This window comes from Fragaria vesca, linkage group LG7 (genome assembly GCF_000184155.1).
Source record: "Fragaria vesca subsp. vesca linkage group LG7, FraVesHawaii_1.0, whole genome shotgun sequence".
Taxonomy (NCBI): Eukaryota; Viridiplantae; Streptophyta; class Magnoliopsida; order Rosales; family Rosaceae; genus Fragaria; species Fragaria vesca.
The window spans coordinates 16,109,404-16,121,350 of record NC_020497.1 but is presented as its reverse complement, the minus strand read 5'-3'; the positions used below and the strand labels follow the sequence as shown (position 1 = coordinate 16,121,350).

Here is an 11,947-nt window from a genome sequence, read left to right as displayed (position 1 = left end):
ACTGGAACGTGAAGCAGGGATTGAAACTGTTATTTCAATCCTTGATGAACTGACAGAGAATTAACAATAACACCAGATTTTTGACGCTATGTAAAAACCTCAAAATAGAGGAAAAATCACAGCGGAGCACAAGCTCAGAAAACGAACTCAACTAGATGAATTTGTATAAAGTCTTACAACCTCTTTGTAAACTCCATTCTATTACAAATTCCTATCTCTAGGCAGATGTCTTCTTCTTCTTTCTTCAAGGAACTTCTCTTCACACACAAGAGAACCACAATCACAACTACAACAAGTTCAACTAAACAAGGAACAGTTGAACTTGTATACTTAGATGAGCAGCGGAATGCAAACTATTTTCTCTCAAACGCCAAGCGTGCAGACACACCTTTCATTGTGTGAAGCATCCTTTTTATGCAGTAGCAATAACCACACGATGGCAACCCTAATCACTGTCTCAAAAGGAATGTTCATCAGAGTTAAAGACCTTCCAAAAATAACAAGATATTGATCTATTTAAAACCATAAAAGAATATCCTATGTGAAAGGGATTTCTTTCCGACACATGGCATATCTACCCTAATATGAAAAGGTCTACTTTCCTTTACCATACGCATATCAATAAGTAATGAGATCCTAACCAAGGTAGGACTCAATTACATATGAGAAAATCCCTGACAATAAGAAATCTAGAAACAGTAAAAATACTTAGTCAAATATTTAACAAAAACAATCACATGTATGCATATAGCAGATTACATCAATGACACAGGTCATGATGGTACCACAGTGCACGTTGCTTGTTTAATGGTATAGGAATGCCAACACAAAGTACTAATAATCTCCCCCTTTGGCATTCCTATACAAAACCACATTCATACCGCAAAATGAGCTACAAGATTAAAGTTACTGAATTAAGTAAACCACATAGCTTAAAACAACTTAGTACATAAGCTATAAGTCCACTACAAGCTTAAACAATAAACATGGAAAAAACAAACTACAGAAGCAAGAAAGACAACATGTCACTCCCCCTTTTTGTTTAGGAAGCCAAAGGATCATCAGGAACGGAGCTGGGATCATGGGAAGATGGCACAGCAGAAGTACGTTGAGCCAGCAGGGAAGCCACTTGCACTTCAAGAGCCTTATGTGCCCCTTCAAGATGAGAAAGACGAGCACAGACAGTAGCAAAGCCTTCCTGGAGTTCCTTGGAGATAGAAGCAGTGTCAATGGACTGACCACGGACCTTACTCTGTCCATTGCTTCTGTTCAAAGATGAGCGATCAAAAACCTTCACAGGCTCACCAAGCTCATCATCATGAGCCACTTGAACACCTTGAGCAAGACACAGGGCAGTAATGACCGACGGGAACACTAAAGCAGCCTTCTTATGAGTACGCTCGACAATGGCAGCTTTGCGAACAGCTTTGTACATGAAGAACTCAGGAGGAATCACCGGAGATTGACGAGAAACCAAACAAATGAGCCGTGCCTCCTCCAAAGTAAGTTTGCTGGACTGAGTAGATGGATATAAAAGAGAACGCACCAGATGACCAACAACCCGATGGACTTGAGAGAGAGCACCATGCTTCACACTTAAACAAAAGACCTCATATATACAGTCAAACGGATAAAAGAAAAATTTTAATTTTTAAATTTTTAACTTTTTAAAACTTTTTTAAATTTGTTAATTAAAGCAACTTACCAACACTAAGACGAACTTACCAAAACTAGGAGAAGGACGTACCATTGGTTGCACCAACCAAGAACTGGAGAAAGTTCTCCCCCTTAAATAATGCATGATATAATCGAAAGCAAAGAGAAAAACTCTCCCCCTCAAATGATGCAAGAGAAAGAAAAAAACATGGAGACGAAGTAAAAACCACACAGAGCACAAATAATGTTCTTGGGTGAACTGAGACAACAAATCGAGACTTATTTCAAGGAAGAAGCAGAGCCTTTCAACCATAGTACAAGACATAGCTTTTTCTGTATAAAATTGACAAAACAACTTTCATGACATACCTGTTGGAGACAATGCTGTACAAAATGACAAATTTTGAATCATCATGGATCTGGTGTGCGCATCATGATCAAACAGTGCTATGGGGTGAGAAGCATGAAATGACAGCAGGCTATGAAAACTGCTTATATTCGCTTTATGTTGCACCATATCAACCACTTTGATCTCTACTCTAGTTTTTATTTTTTTATTTTATTTTTATATCAGACTTGGTGACCCGTGTAGCGAGTGAACTGCCAGTAACTCCCAAACCAGTTGGTTTTAGGGCACTAGACGTAACAAGGACATCCCAAGGGACAGTTACTCGAGTCAAAGTCCATGTAGTGCCAAGGCAACCAAGCCATTCCCGTTTCTCTCCAGTACCTTATATCGTTCATCACGACCAAGGCATGTTTACTTTGGAAATAGCTGGTCTCCAAACCATTCCCGTTTCTCTCCCATGATCTTATATCGTTCGTCACGACCAAGACATGTTTACTTTGGGAATAGTTTGGCCTAGCTTCACGATCAAAGTAAAGGTTTTTTTTTTTTTTTTTTTTTTTTTCAATTTCATAGCCAACATGCACAAGTCAGTAAATCTCCTACCACCACAGCAAGTTTGTGTGTAAAAGTGAATCCAAGATAACCATGATAAAACAAATATGCATATATGAACAGTAGTGTCGAAACAAGTGACAAACATGCTAGCAATTTTTGTCAACTTTATGCAAAGAAAGCCATGGCAACTACTGAGGTAATCTCGGATCAACTTACTCTTGTGGAAGCCTCGGGATCGAACTCAGCATGCAACCTAAACAGAAACTGACTACAAAACAACTTATACGGTCAAAATAAGAAAAATGAAGCAAAATGCAGAATATGTACAGAGCCTTCAAGAGGGAGACTTCTAGTCCTTGTGGCACACACCAATGGCATTTCGGAGAGATGAAAATCGCCCATTATCCAAAGGTTTTGTGAAGAAATCTGCCAATTGATTTTCAGTAGAGATGAACTCCAAATTTAACACATTCTTTTCAACAAGTTCACGGATGAAGTGATATCTCAACTCAATGTGTTTTGTCTTAGAGTGTTGCACTGGATTTTTGGTGATACTAATTGCTCCTGAATTATCACAGAAAAGAGTTAACTTACCTTGAGGAAGACCATAATCTCGAAGCATTTGTTTCATCCACAACATTTGGGTACAACAACTTCCAGCTGCAACATATTCAGCTTCGGTGGTGGACAAGGAAGTATAATTCTGCTTCTTGCTATGCCAAGCAATCATGTTGTTTCCCACAAAGAAGCATCCACCAGATGTGCTCTTCCTATCCTTTGTGTCTCCACCCCAATCAGAATCAGAGAATCCTGCAATTTCTACATTAGTATCAAAGGTATAAGATATTCCCAGATCTGTTGTACCTGACACATAACGAACAATTCTCTTTACTGCTTCCAAGTGTGATTCCTTGGGATTTGCTTGAAACCGAGCACAAACACCCACACTGTAAGAAATGTCGGGTCGACTAGCCGTAAGATATAAGAGACTTCCAATCATACTCCTGTAGAGAGTTTGATCAACAGATTTTCCAAGCTTATCTTCACAAAGTTTAGTGCTAGTACTCATGGGATTAATTACCTTTTTCTTTGAATCAAGACCGAATTTTCTAACTAAGTTCTCTGCATACTTAGTTTGAGAAAGAAACATACCATCTTTGAGTTGACGCACTTGAAGACCAAGGAAGTAGTTGAGCTCACCACACATACTCATTTCAAATTCACTTTCCATGATTGAAGTGAACTCTCTTACATACATATCAGAGGTGGCTCCAAAAACGATATCGTCAACATATACCTGTGCAATCATAACATTCTTTCCATCTTTCTTAACAAAGAGAGTTTTATCAATGGATCCCCTAACATACCCTTTACTGATCAGATAAATAGAGAGACGTTCATACCAGGCCCTAGGAGCCTGTTTCAAACCGTACAAAGCCTTTTTCAATCTGTAAACATGATCAGGATTGTGAGGGTCTTTGAATCCCAGTGGCTGTTCAACATAAACTTCTTCACGTAAAACCCCATTTAAAAAAGCACTTTTCACATCCATTTGATATAATTTGAAGCGTAAATGACAAGCAATAGCAAGTAGTAAGCGCACCGATTCAAGTCTAGCAACAGGGGCAAAAGTTTCATCAAAGTCGATACCTTCAACTTGTGAATAACCTTGTGCCACCAACCTAGCTTTGTTTCTAGTTACATTACCATGTTCATCACTTTTATTCCGAAAAATCCATTTAGTGCCAATAACATTACAATTTTTTGGTCTAGTAACAAGATACCAAACATCATTCCTAGTAAATTGATTTAGTTCATCTTGCATGGCATTTATCCAATCATCATCACACAGAGCTTCCTTTACATTTTTTGGTTCAACAAGGGAGACAAAGCCATTATGAGTGATTTTGTTAATGTCATCTTCCTTTCAACAACAAAGCATGCAAGAGCAGTATCACTAATTACCTCATTTTCAACATAAGCAGTCTTTGAGTCACCACTCCCTTCACTGTGAGCTTGCCTTCTTGTTCGAACGCCATCACCAATTTCTCCTATAACATCTTGTGGGGAGTGATCTTTTTGGACCTGCTTGAAACCGGTTCTTTTTGGAGGAGGATGAGCTAGATTAGGATCTACCTCTTCTGAAAGGCCTTGATCATCATCATTCTCATTTGCATGTTCTTCTGCTGGTTGATCAACATAGTTAATTTGTTGACCTGTAGAGACAAAAGAGTCATCAATTTCTACATTGAATGATTCCATAATTGATCTAGTTTCCTTATTATAAACTCGGTATGCTCTACTATTTAAGGAATAACCAAGGAAGATACCTCTGTTACTTCGAGCATCAAATTTTGTAAGATATTCTCTGTCTCTATAAATGTAGCAAGGACTTCCAAAGACACGAAAATAACTTACATTAGGCCTCTTACCTTTCCATAACTCATACGGAGTTTTATCACTACCTGAACGAATAAAGACTCTGTTTGATGTATAACAAGCAGTGTTAATTGCCTCAGCCCAAAAGTATTCACTCAACTTGACCGAATGAAGCATCACTCGTGCCATGTCAAGTAAAACCCTGTTTTTTCTTTCTGCAATTCCATTCTGTTGAGGAGTAATAGGAGCTGAAAACTCATGTGAGATACCATGCTTATTAAAAAAATTTCTGAACATAGCATTCTTAAATTCCGTCCCATTGTCAGTTCTTACTCTAACAATAGACAAACTTAAATACTGCATTTCAACAGAAATTTGTTTAAATAAATTTTTGCATACCTCAAAAGTGTCATCCTTCCCACTGAGAAATTTCACCCATGTAAATCTTGAAAAGTCATCCACCACAACAAGAATGTAACTCTTACCTCCTAGGCTCTCAGTGCTTGCTGGTCCAACTAGATCCATGTGAATTAGTTGTAGTGGTTGGACAGAAGTAGCAGAGTTTATTGATGGATGAGCAGCACGAGTTTGCTTTCCAAGTTTACAACCTTCACACATTGAATCTGATTTCCCACTTAGAATTGGCATTCCTCTCACACATTCTTTGTTGGATAGCTTCACTAAATCCTGAAAATTTACATGACCTAGTCTTCTATGCCACAAGTTAAGGATATTGTCTGAAGTCTTAACTTTGAGACATTTCTGCACATCAATTAAATCATCAGGGCAAACATGATAACAATTGTCTCCTTGTCTTAATCCAACCATGACTTTTTTTTCATCAAAGTCAAAGACAACACAAATTTTCTTATTGAAGTTTACATTTTCATAATTATCGGTTAATTGACTCACACTCAATAAATTTGCATGCAAGCCTTCAACATAAAGTACATCCTTAATAATTGGGATGCCAGGGCCACTTACCGTACCTTTGCCTTTAACTTTAGAGTTGCGACCATCACCAAAGGTTACTGCTCCACTTGTATACTCATCAGAGAAGGCTATAAACCAATCTTTGTTTCCAGTCATATGACGTGAACATCCACTGTCCACATACCAACTATCTTTTCGTCTTTCAGCCAATGCTGTTAGAGCGACCAAGCATGTGGCTTCCACAAATTCAACTTGGTCATTCTCTTCAAGAACCCTGTAAGAAGAAAATAAACATATTTCGTCAGTAGTCTCTAGTTCTCCATTATTGTAGTTTTTAGAACCACATTTATCATCATCCAGTTCAAGACAAGCAAATTTTAATTTTCTTTCCTGCTTTTCTGAATCTAAAAACATATCTGCAATTTTATTCATCATATCCATTTGTTGATCCATTTTTGCATTTAAAAGATCATTTGACTTTGAAGTACTAGAACCAATTAACATATTGCTTTCCTTTCTGTAAATATTGCACCTTGGACGAATATGTCCCACCTTTCCACATTGATAACATGTAGGAACAAAACTTGGTGAGTTGTTGCCATACCTGGACTGATGTTCTAACATAAGATCATCAGATTTTACCTGAGCATCCTGAGAAAAGGACGATCTTACACTTTGAGGAACTACTTCTGAAGATGCTTTACTTCTGTTCAGATCCTTTTCAAGAATTGACGCTTCATTGCAATTCTTCGTACAGCCTTCTTTGACAAAAATTGTCTGCTTGGCTGATTTTCCACCAAAACCTAGCCCTTCTCTGTTGTTATGACTTTTTCCAAAACTGATCATTTTTGATACTTTGTCAGAGCTTGCCTCAAATTTTTCGAAACGTTCATGAGCTTTCATCACTTCGGCCTGCAATTTTTCATTTTCACAAGTTAATTCCACATTTAGCAGTATTTGACCCTTTAATTCTACCTGTAAGATTTTTATTTTGTCATCCTTTTCACTATCAGCTTCTTGAGTGACCTGTAAAGATGCTTCATCCTGCAGTTTCTCAATCAAGTTAGTCCGTTCAATGTCCCATTTATGTTGACAAGTTTCTAGAGATACCTCAAGCTTCTTTTTATCTTTCCTTGCTTTTTCTAGACTTGATTTCAGTTGATCATTCTCCCTTTGCACTTTAACTGTGGCGTTGTACAATTTGGTGTACATATCATTAGCTTCAAAAGAGATAAGACCATCTTCATCATCAGAACTTTCAGGATCAACATCTGATTCATCTTCATGGAAAGAGGAAACTAGAGCAAAGTGTTTCCCAGTTGATTGAGGTTCATCATCGCTGTCACTCCAAGTAGACTTCATGGCCCTGTTATTGTTAGTAAAAGACTTCTTGTTTCCAAAATGAAACGCAATATGACCAATGCCACCACACTCATGACATTTGATGGAATTTCCTTGAAAAATTTTCTTTTGAGAAAACTTAGTGTGACTCAGGCCTTTCTCATTCTTGTTTTCAGAAGAAAAATTTTTCTTTTGATTTGAAAAATTTCTAGAGTTACCAGATGAAGAGTTTTTGTTTTTCAAAAACTTTTTGAATTCTTTAGTAAGTAAAGCAATATCAACAGGTTCACTATCATCAATAGAAACTTCTTTTTCTTTTCTTTTTACTGAAGATAAAGCTAGATTCTTTGTCTTTTTATTTGGCTTACCTATTCTCAGTTCATAGGCTTTGAGATTACTTACAAGTTCCTCCAGACGATATGTGTCCAAGTCATGAGATTCTTCAATGGCTGTCTGCTTTGGTTGATATCTCAGTGGAAGTGCTCTTAGGAACTTTTTCACAATTGTATCTTCTTCAATATCTGCCTCCAAGCTTTTACATTGACTCACAACATCCATAAGTCTTGCATAGAATTCATCAATTGATTCATCATCCTCCATGGGCATCGTCCAGAATTCTTGGATCACTCTCTGAAGCTTTAAGCTCTTAAGCTTCTTGTTGCCTTCATGTGCCGTTTGCAGCAAGTCCCATGCTTCTTTAGCAGTTTTGCAATGACTTATGCGTCTTCTCTCTTTCAAGGATAATGCATGATAGAGACCATTTTTGGCTTTCTCATCAGCTGCATACTTACGAATTTCATCTTTCTCCCATTCTTCATGCGGCTTCTGCACCACTTGCGGTTCAGATCCCTCCACTTCTTTGCCTTTAGTTTTTGTGGGATGAGTCCACCCCTTCTCAATGACATACCAACACCAATCATCTTGAGCATAAAGAAATGACTTCATCATAATCTTCCAATCCAGATAGTTTTCACCATCGAACCACAGAGGAGTATTGACTGCAGAATTGTTCTTGTCACGTTCCATCTTCCCTTGAATCTTCTAGATGCTTCTAGAACCCGCTCTGGTACCACTTATTAGTACTGGAACGTGAAGCAGGGATTGAAACTGTTATTTCAATCCTTGATGAACTGACAGAGAATTAACAATAACACCAGATTTTTGACGCTATGTAAAAACCTCAAAATAGAGGAAAAATCACAGCGGAGCACAAGCTCAGAAAACGAACTCAACTAGATGAATTTGTATAAAGTCTTACAACCTCTTTGTAAACTCCATTCTATTACAAATTCCTATCTCTAGGCAGATGTCTTCTTCTTCTTTCTTCAAGGAACTTCTCTTCACACACAAGAGAACCACAATCACAACTACAACAAGTTCAATTAAACAAGGAACAGTTGAACTTGTATACTTAGATGAGCAGCGGAATGCAAACTATTTTCTCTCAAACGCCAAGCGTGCAGACACACCTTTCATTGTGTGAAGCATCCTTTTATGCAGTAGCAATAACCACACGATGGCAACCCTAATCACTGTCTCAAAAGGAATGTTCATCAGAGTTAAAGACCTTCCAAAAATAACAAGATATTGATCTATTTAAAACCATAAAAGAATATCCTATGTGAAAGGGATTTCTTTCCGACACATGGCATATCTACCCTAATATGAAAAGGTCTACTTTCCTTTACCATACGCATATCAATAAGTAATGAGATCCTAACCAAGGTAGGACTCAATTACATATGAGAAAATCCCTGACAATAAGAAATCTAGAAACAGTAAAAATACTTAGTCAAATATTTAACAAAAACAATCACATGTATGCATATAGCAGATTACATCAATGACACAGGTCATGATGGTACCACAGTGCACGTTGCTTGTTTAATGGTATAGGAATGCCAACACAAAGTACTAATAAATTCAAATCTGGCAGCAATATTCAGAAGGGAAATCAAAAGAAAAGTATTTGACAGAAGATGACATAAGTGCCTGATTTCACTAATTGCATCCACTGTAATGTCCCTTCTGTAACCTCTTGATATCAAGAGATAATATCGCAATCTCGAAGCTTTTAACAAGACTTTCAAATTGATATAATGGTTTGATATAATGAAATCCTCATCAATAAAATCTGTGGAGAAGATCTGCAACCTATCTGCACAACCTCTAGAGAAGCACTGAGTTATAAACAGCCTTGCATATCCATGAATCCGACATGTCACAGGCTACACACACAAGATAAGGTTATCAGCCTGCGGTGTCACAGTGTTCTCCACCCTGCAAAAATACTTCCTTGATGTCACCGGTGGCTGCTGACTCAAATTCTTCAGATTGCTCTCAAATTTTGTGGATGGCAAATCCGTATCAATCCAATTATCCTTCAAGTGCCCAGAGTTCCATAATGGACTCCCTGCCTTGGCCTGAGGAGACTTCCTAGGCTACCACACACATATGATTGCATATTTGTGCGACTTTTATCATGCTAATTATTCTTATTACTTAATTATTTTGTGATGTTTTCCTATTTTTAATTAACTTTATTTGTTTTTAGGTGTTTTGAAGTCAAACAAAGAAAAGGAGATAATTGGGCTTAATTACGATCCCTAATCCTAGTTGGGTTGGTGATGGACGACATATAGGTTAACTAACCTATTTCTACGGGAAAAGGGAGCTGAGAAAGGGACGAACAAGGAGAGACAAAAAGAAAGGGAACAAGAACCAGGGAGAAGAAAAAGAGAGAGAAAGAGAAGAAAGAAAGGAGAGGAAAAAGAACTCGATCGGCAAAGATCTTCTTCAATCAAGTTTTCTTCTTCTCACCCTTATTTCATCTTCCATGTATTCTCTGATGTTCTTAATCAAGATTATGTGTGACTAAACTTCTTAGTAGTTAGGGGCTGATCAAAGCCCTAGATATGTCTTCGATTTCGAACCCCAATTGATTTATATAATTTTAGATGAGAATTTCTTCACTGATTGTTCATTGATAATTCTATTGCAATGTTTCATTGAGTCGACACCTTGATGCATGTTTTAGGGTTTATTATTTTGATAATTCTATTGCATGTTTCATTGAGTCGACACCTTGATGCATGTTTTAGGGTTCATTGATAATTCTATTGCATGTTTCATTGAGTCGACACCTTGATGCATGTTTTAAGGTTTATGACTGACATATCGTTGCATATTCTATGAGAGATAATAAGTTCTTTCCAGGTACTTGTGTGAAGTGATTCCTTTGGTAATCTAAGGCTACCGACATTGACCTTAGATTCTTTGTTGCTACTCAAACGTTCTCAGATCTTCATGATTTCAGTTATTTTGGTCTAGATACCGACATTTCATAGATCAATTAATTGAGAATATAGTTAAGTCGATACCGACATTTCACTTAACATGGCAAGTAAGAGAACGTAATACGGTTAATGACCTAACGACATTGGCTTAACTGTGAGTGCATTCACCTTTAGTCATTGACATTGTTTTGGGGTGATTGAAGCGTATCTAGTGGTGGAGAGAAGTTCCTAGCTATTGTTTCTCTCATATTTACATCCATATATATTCACTTTTTAATATTCTGTTTTCAGCAGTACTTCTGTTTTATCTATTTTTGTTCACCAATCAAACCAACTCCGAATACCCTCAAAATTTGTGTGGTAGTCCGCCACTGTGTCTAGTTACTGTGTATTTAATTTCATAATTTTTGGTTGAGTCTAGATTAGCTAATTAATTAGGTTTCTGCTCCTAGGTCGAGTCCGCCAGATTTCTGGTTTACGCGTCTGTTTGTGTCTCTTGTGTGTTTAAGTTTTAGTATCACCAATCCTCTGCAGGTAATGACCCCTATTTGCCGTTTACTACATTGATATAATTGAGTTGATAATAGGGTATCTTTGTAGGTGCTTTTGCGCCTATCAATGATCCTCTTCGGCAGCAGCTCCGCTATAGTCTTGTGAAACACATTGTCATCCTGGTGGATCAAAATCAAAGATGATATCAAATAGCTCCATACCTGGCAGAATATATGCAACAAAAGTGGACCACAGGTCAACAACAGACAAAAGCCACAGTAGAAACCAGAAAACTACATCACATGAAATTAGCTAGCAGCAAGCACGCTAGCTGTGTCTTATTGTTAGACTACTGTTGTGTTCCAATGTAGCACAATCTAAGAAGGCTGTAGTACGTTTATATAATCTAAGGAAAAAAATGCCCATTACATTGATCTGAAAGTTTTTCCCTTTTATACCTAACTTACACCCTCCCCAGTTTCCACATTAGGATGCATTTTCCGACTGGAAAGACATTTTCATTGATTGCCAATAACATCTTTCTGCACATTTCTGCTACACAAAAAAAAAACTGAAGTTCTGAATAAACGTGCGTAGCTTAGACCTTATAAATTTAGGGTGCAGGAAATGTAGAAAGAGTGAAAAGAGGCATTATTTAAGGCAGTTGAAGTTGCCAACTGTTAGCGTGAGTCATGGAGTTAGTTTAGGAATGTAAATTAATTTGTTATTACTTTCCTATTCTGTATGTGTAGTACATAGTACGTAGGGTTTGTACAACTTGTATCTCTATATATAGCCTCCACTGTGAGATGAATAAGATATCAGAAAATTTATTCTCCAAACCTTGTTATATTTGACTTGGTATCAGAGCAAAGATCCGAAAGGACTTTGTCTCTTTGTTTTTCCGCTGCAAATTCTTCGTCCGACATTTGTCAGACGGTTGTTT

General features: G+C 37.4%; 1 protein-coding gene and 1 pseudogene across 2 annotated transcripts in view; one reads left to right on the top strand and one right to left on the bottom strand.

Moving 5' to 3' along the window:
* Positions 1–11,947, top strand: part of LOC101296902 (UDP-glucose flavonoid 3-O-glucosyltransferase 7-like) — a 29,502-nt gene that overhangs the window by 5,484 nt on the left and 12,071 nt on the right. Inside the window, exon 2 of the mRNA XM_004307416.1 lies at positions 11,563–11,572. The gene's annotated coding sequence lies outside the window, so the exon portion shown is untranslated. The remainder of the gene's footprint in view (positions 1–11,562; positions 11,573–11,947) is intronic.
* Positions 9,383–11,947, bottom strand: part of LOC101312978 — a 6,673-nt pseudogene continuing 4,108 nt past the window's right edge. Inside the window, exon 6 of the transcript XR_185355.1 lies at positions 9,383–9,441. The product of XR_185355.1 is annotated as a TMV resistance protein N-like (transcript). The remainder of the gene's footprint in view (positions 9,442–11,947) is intronic.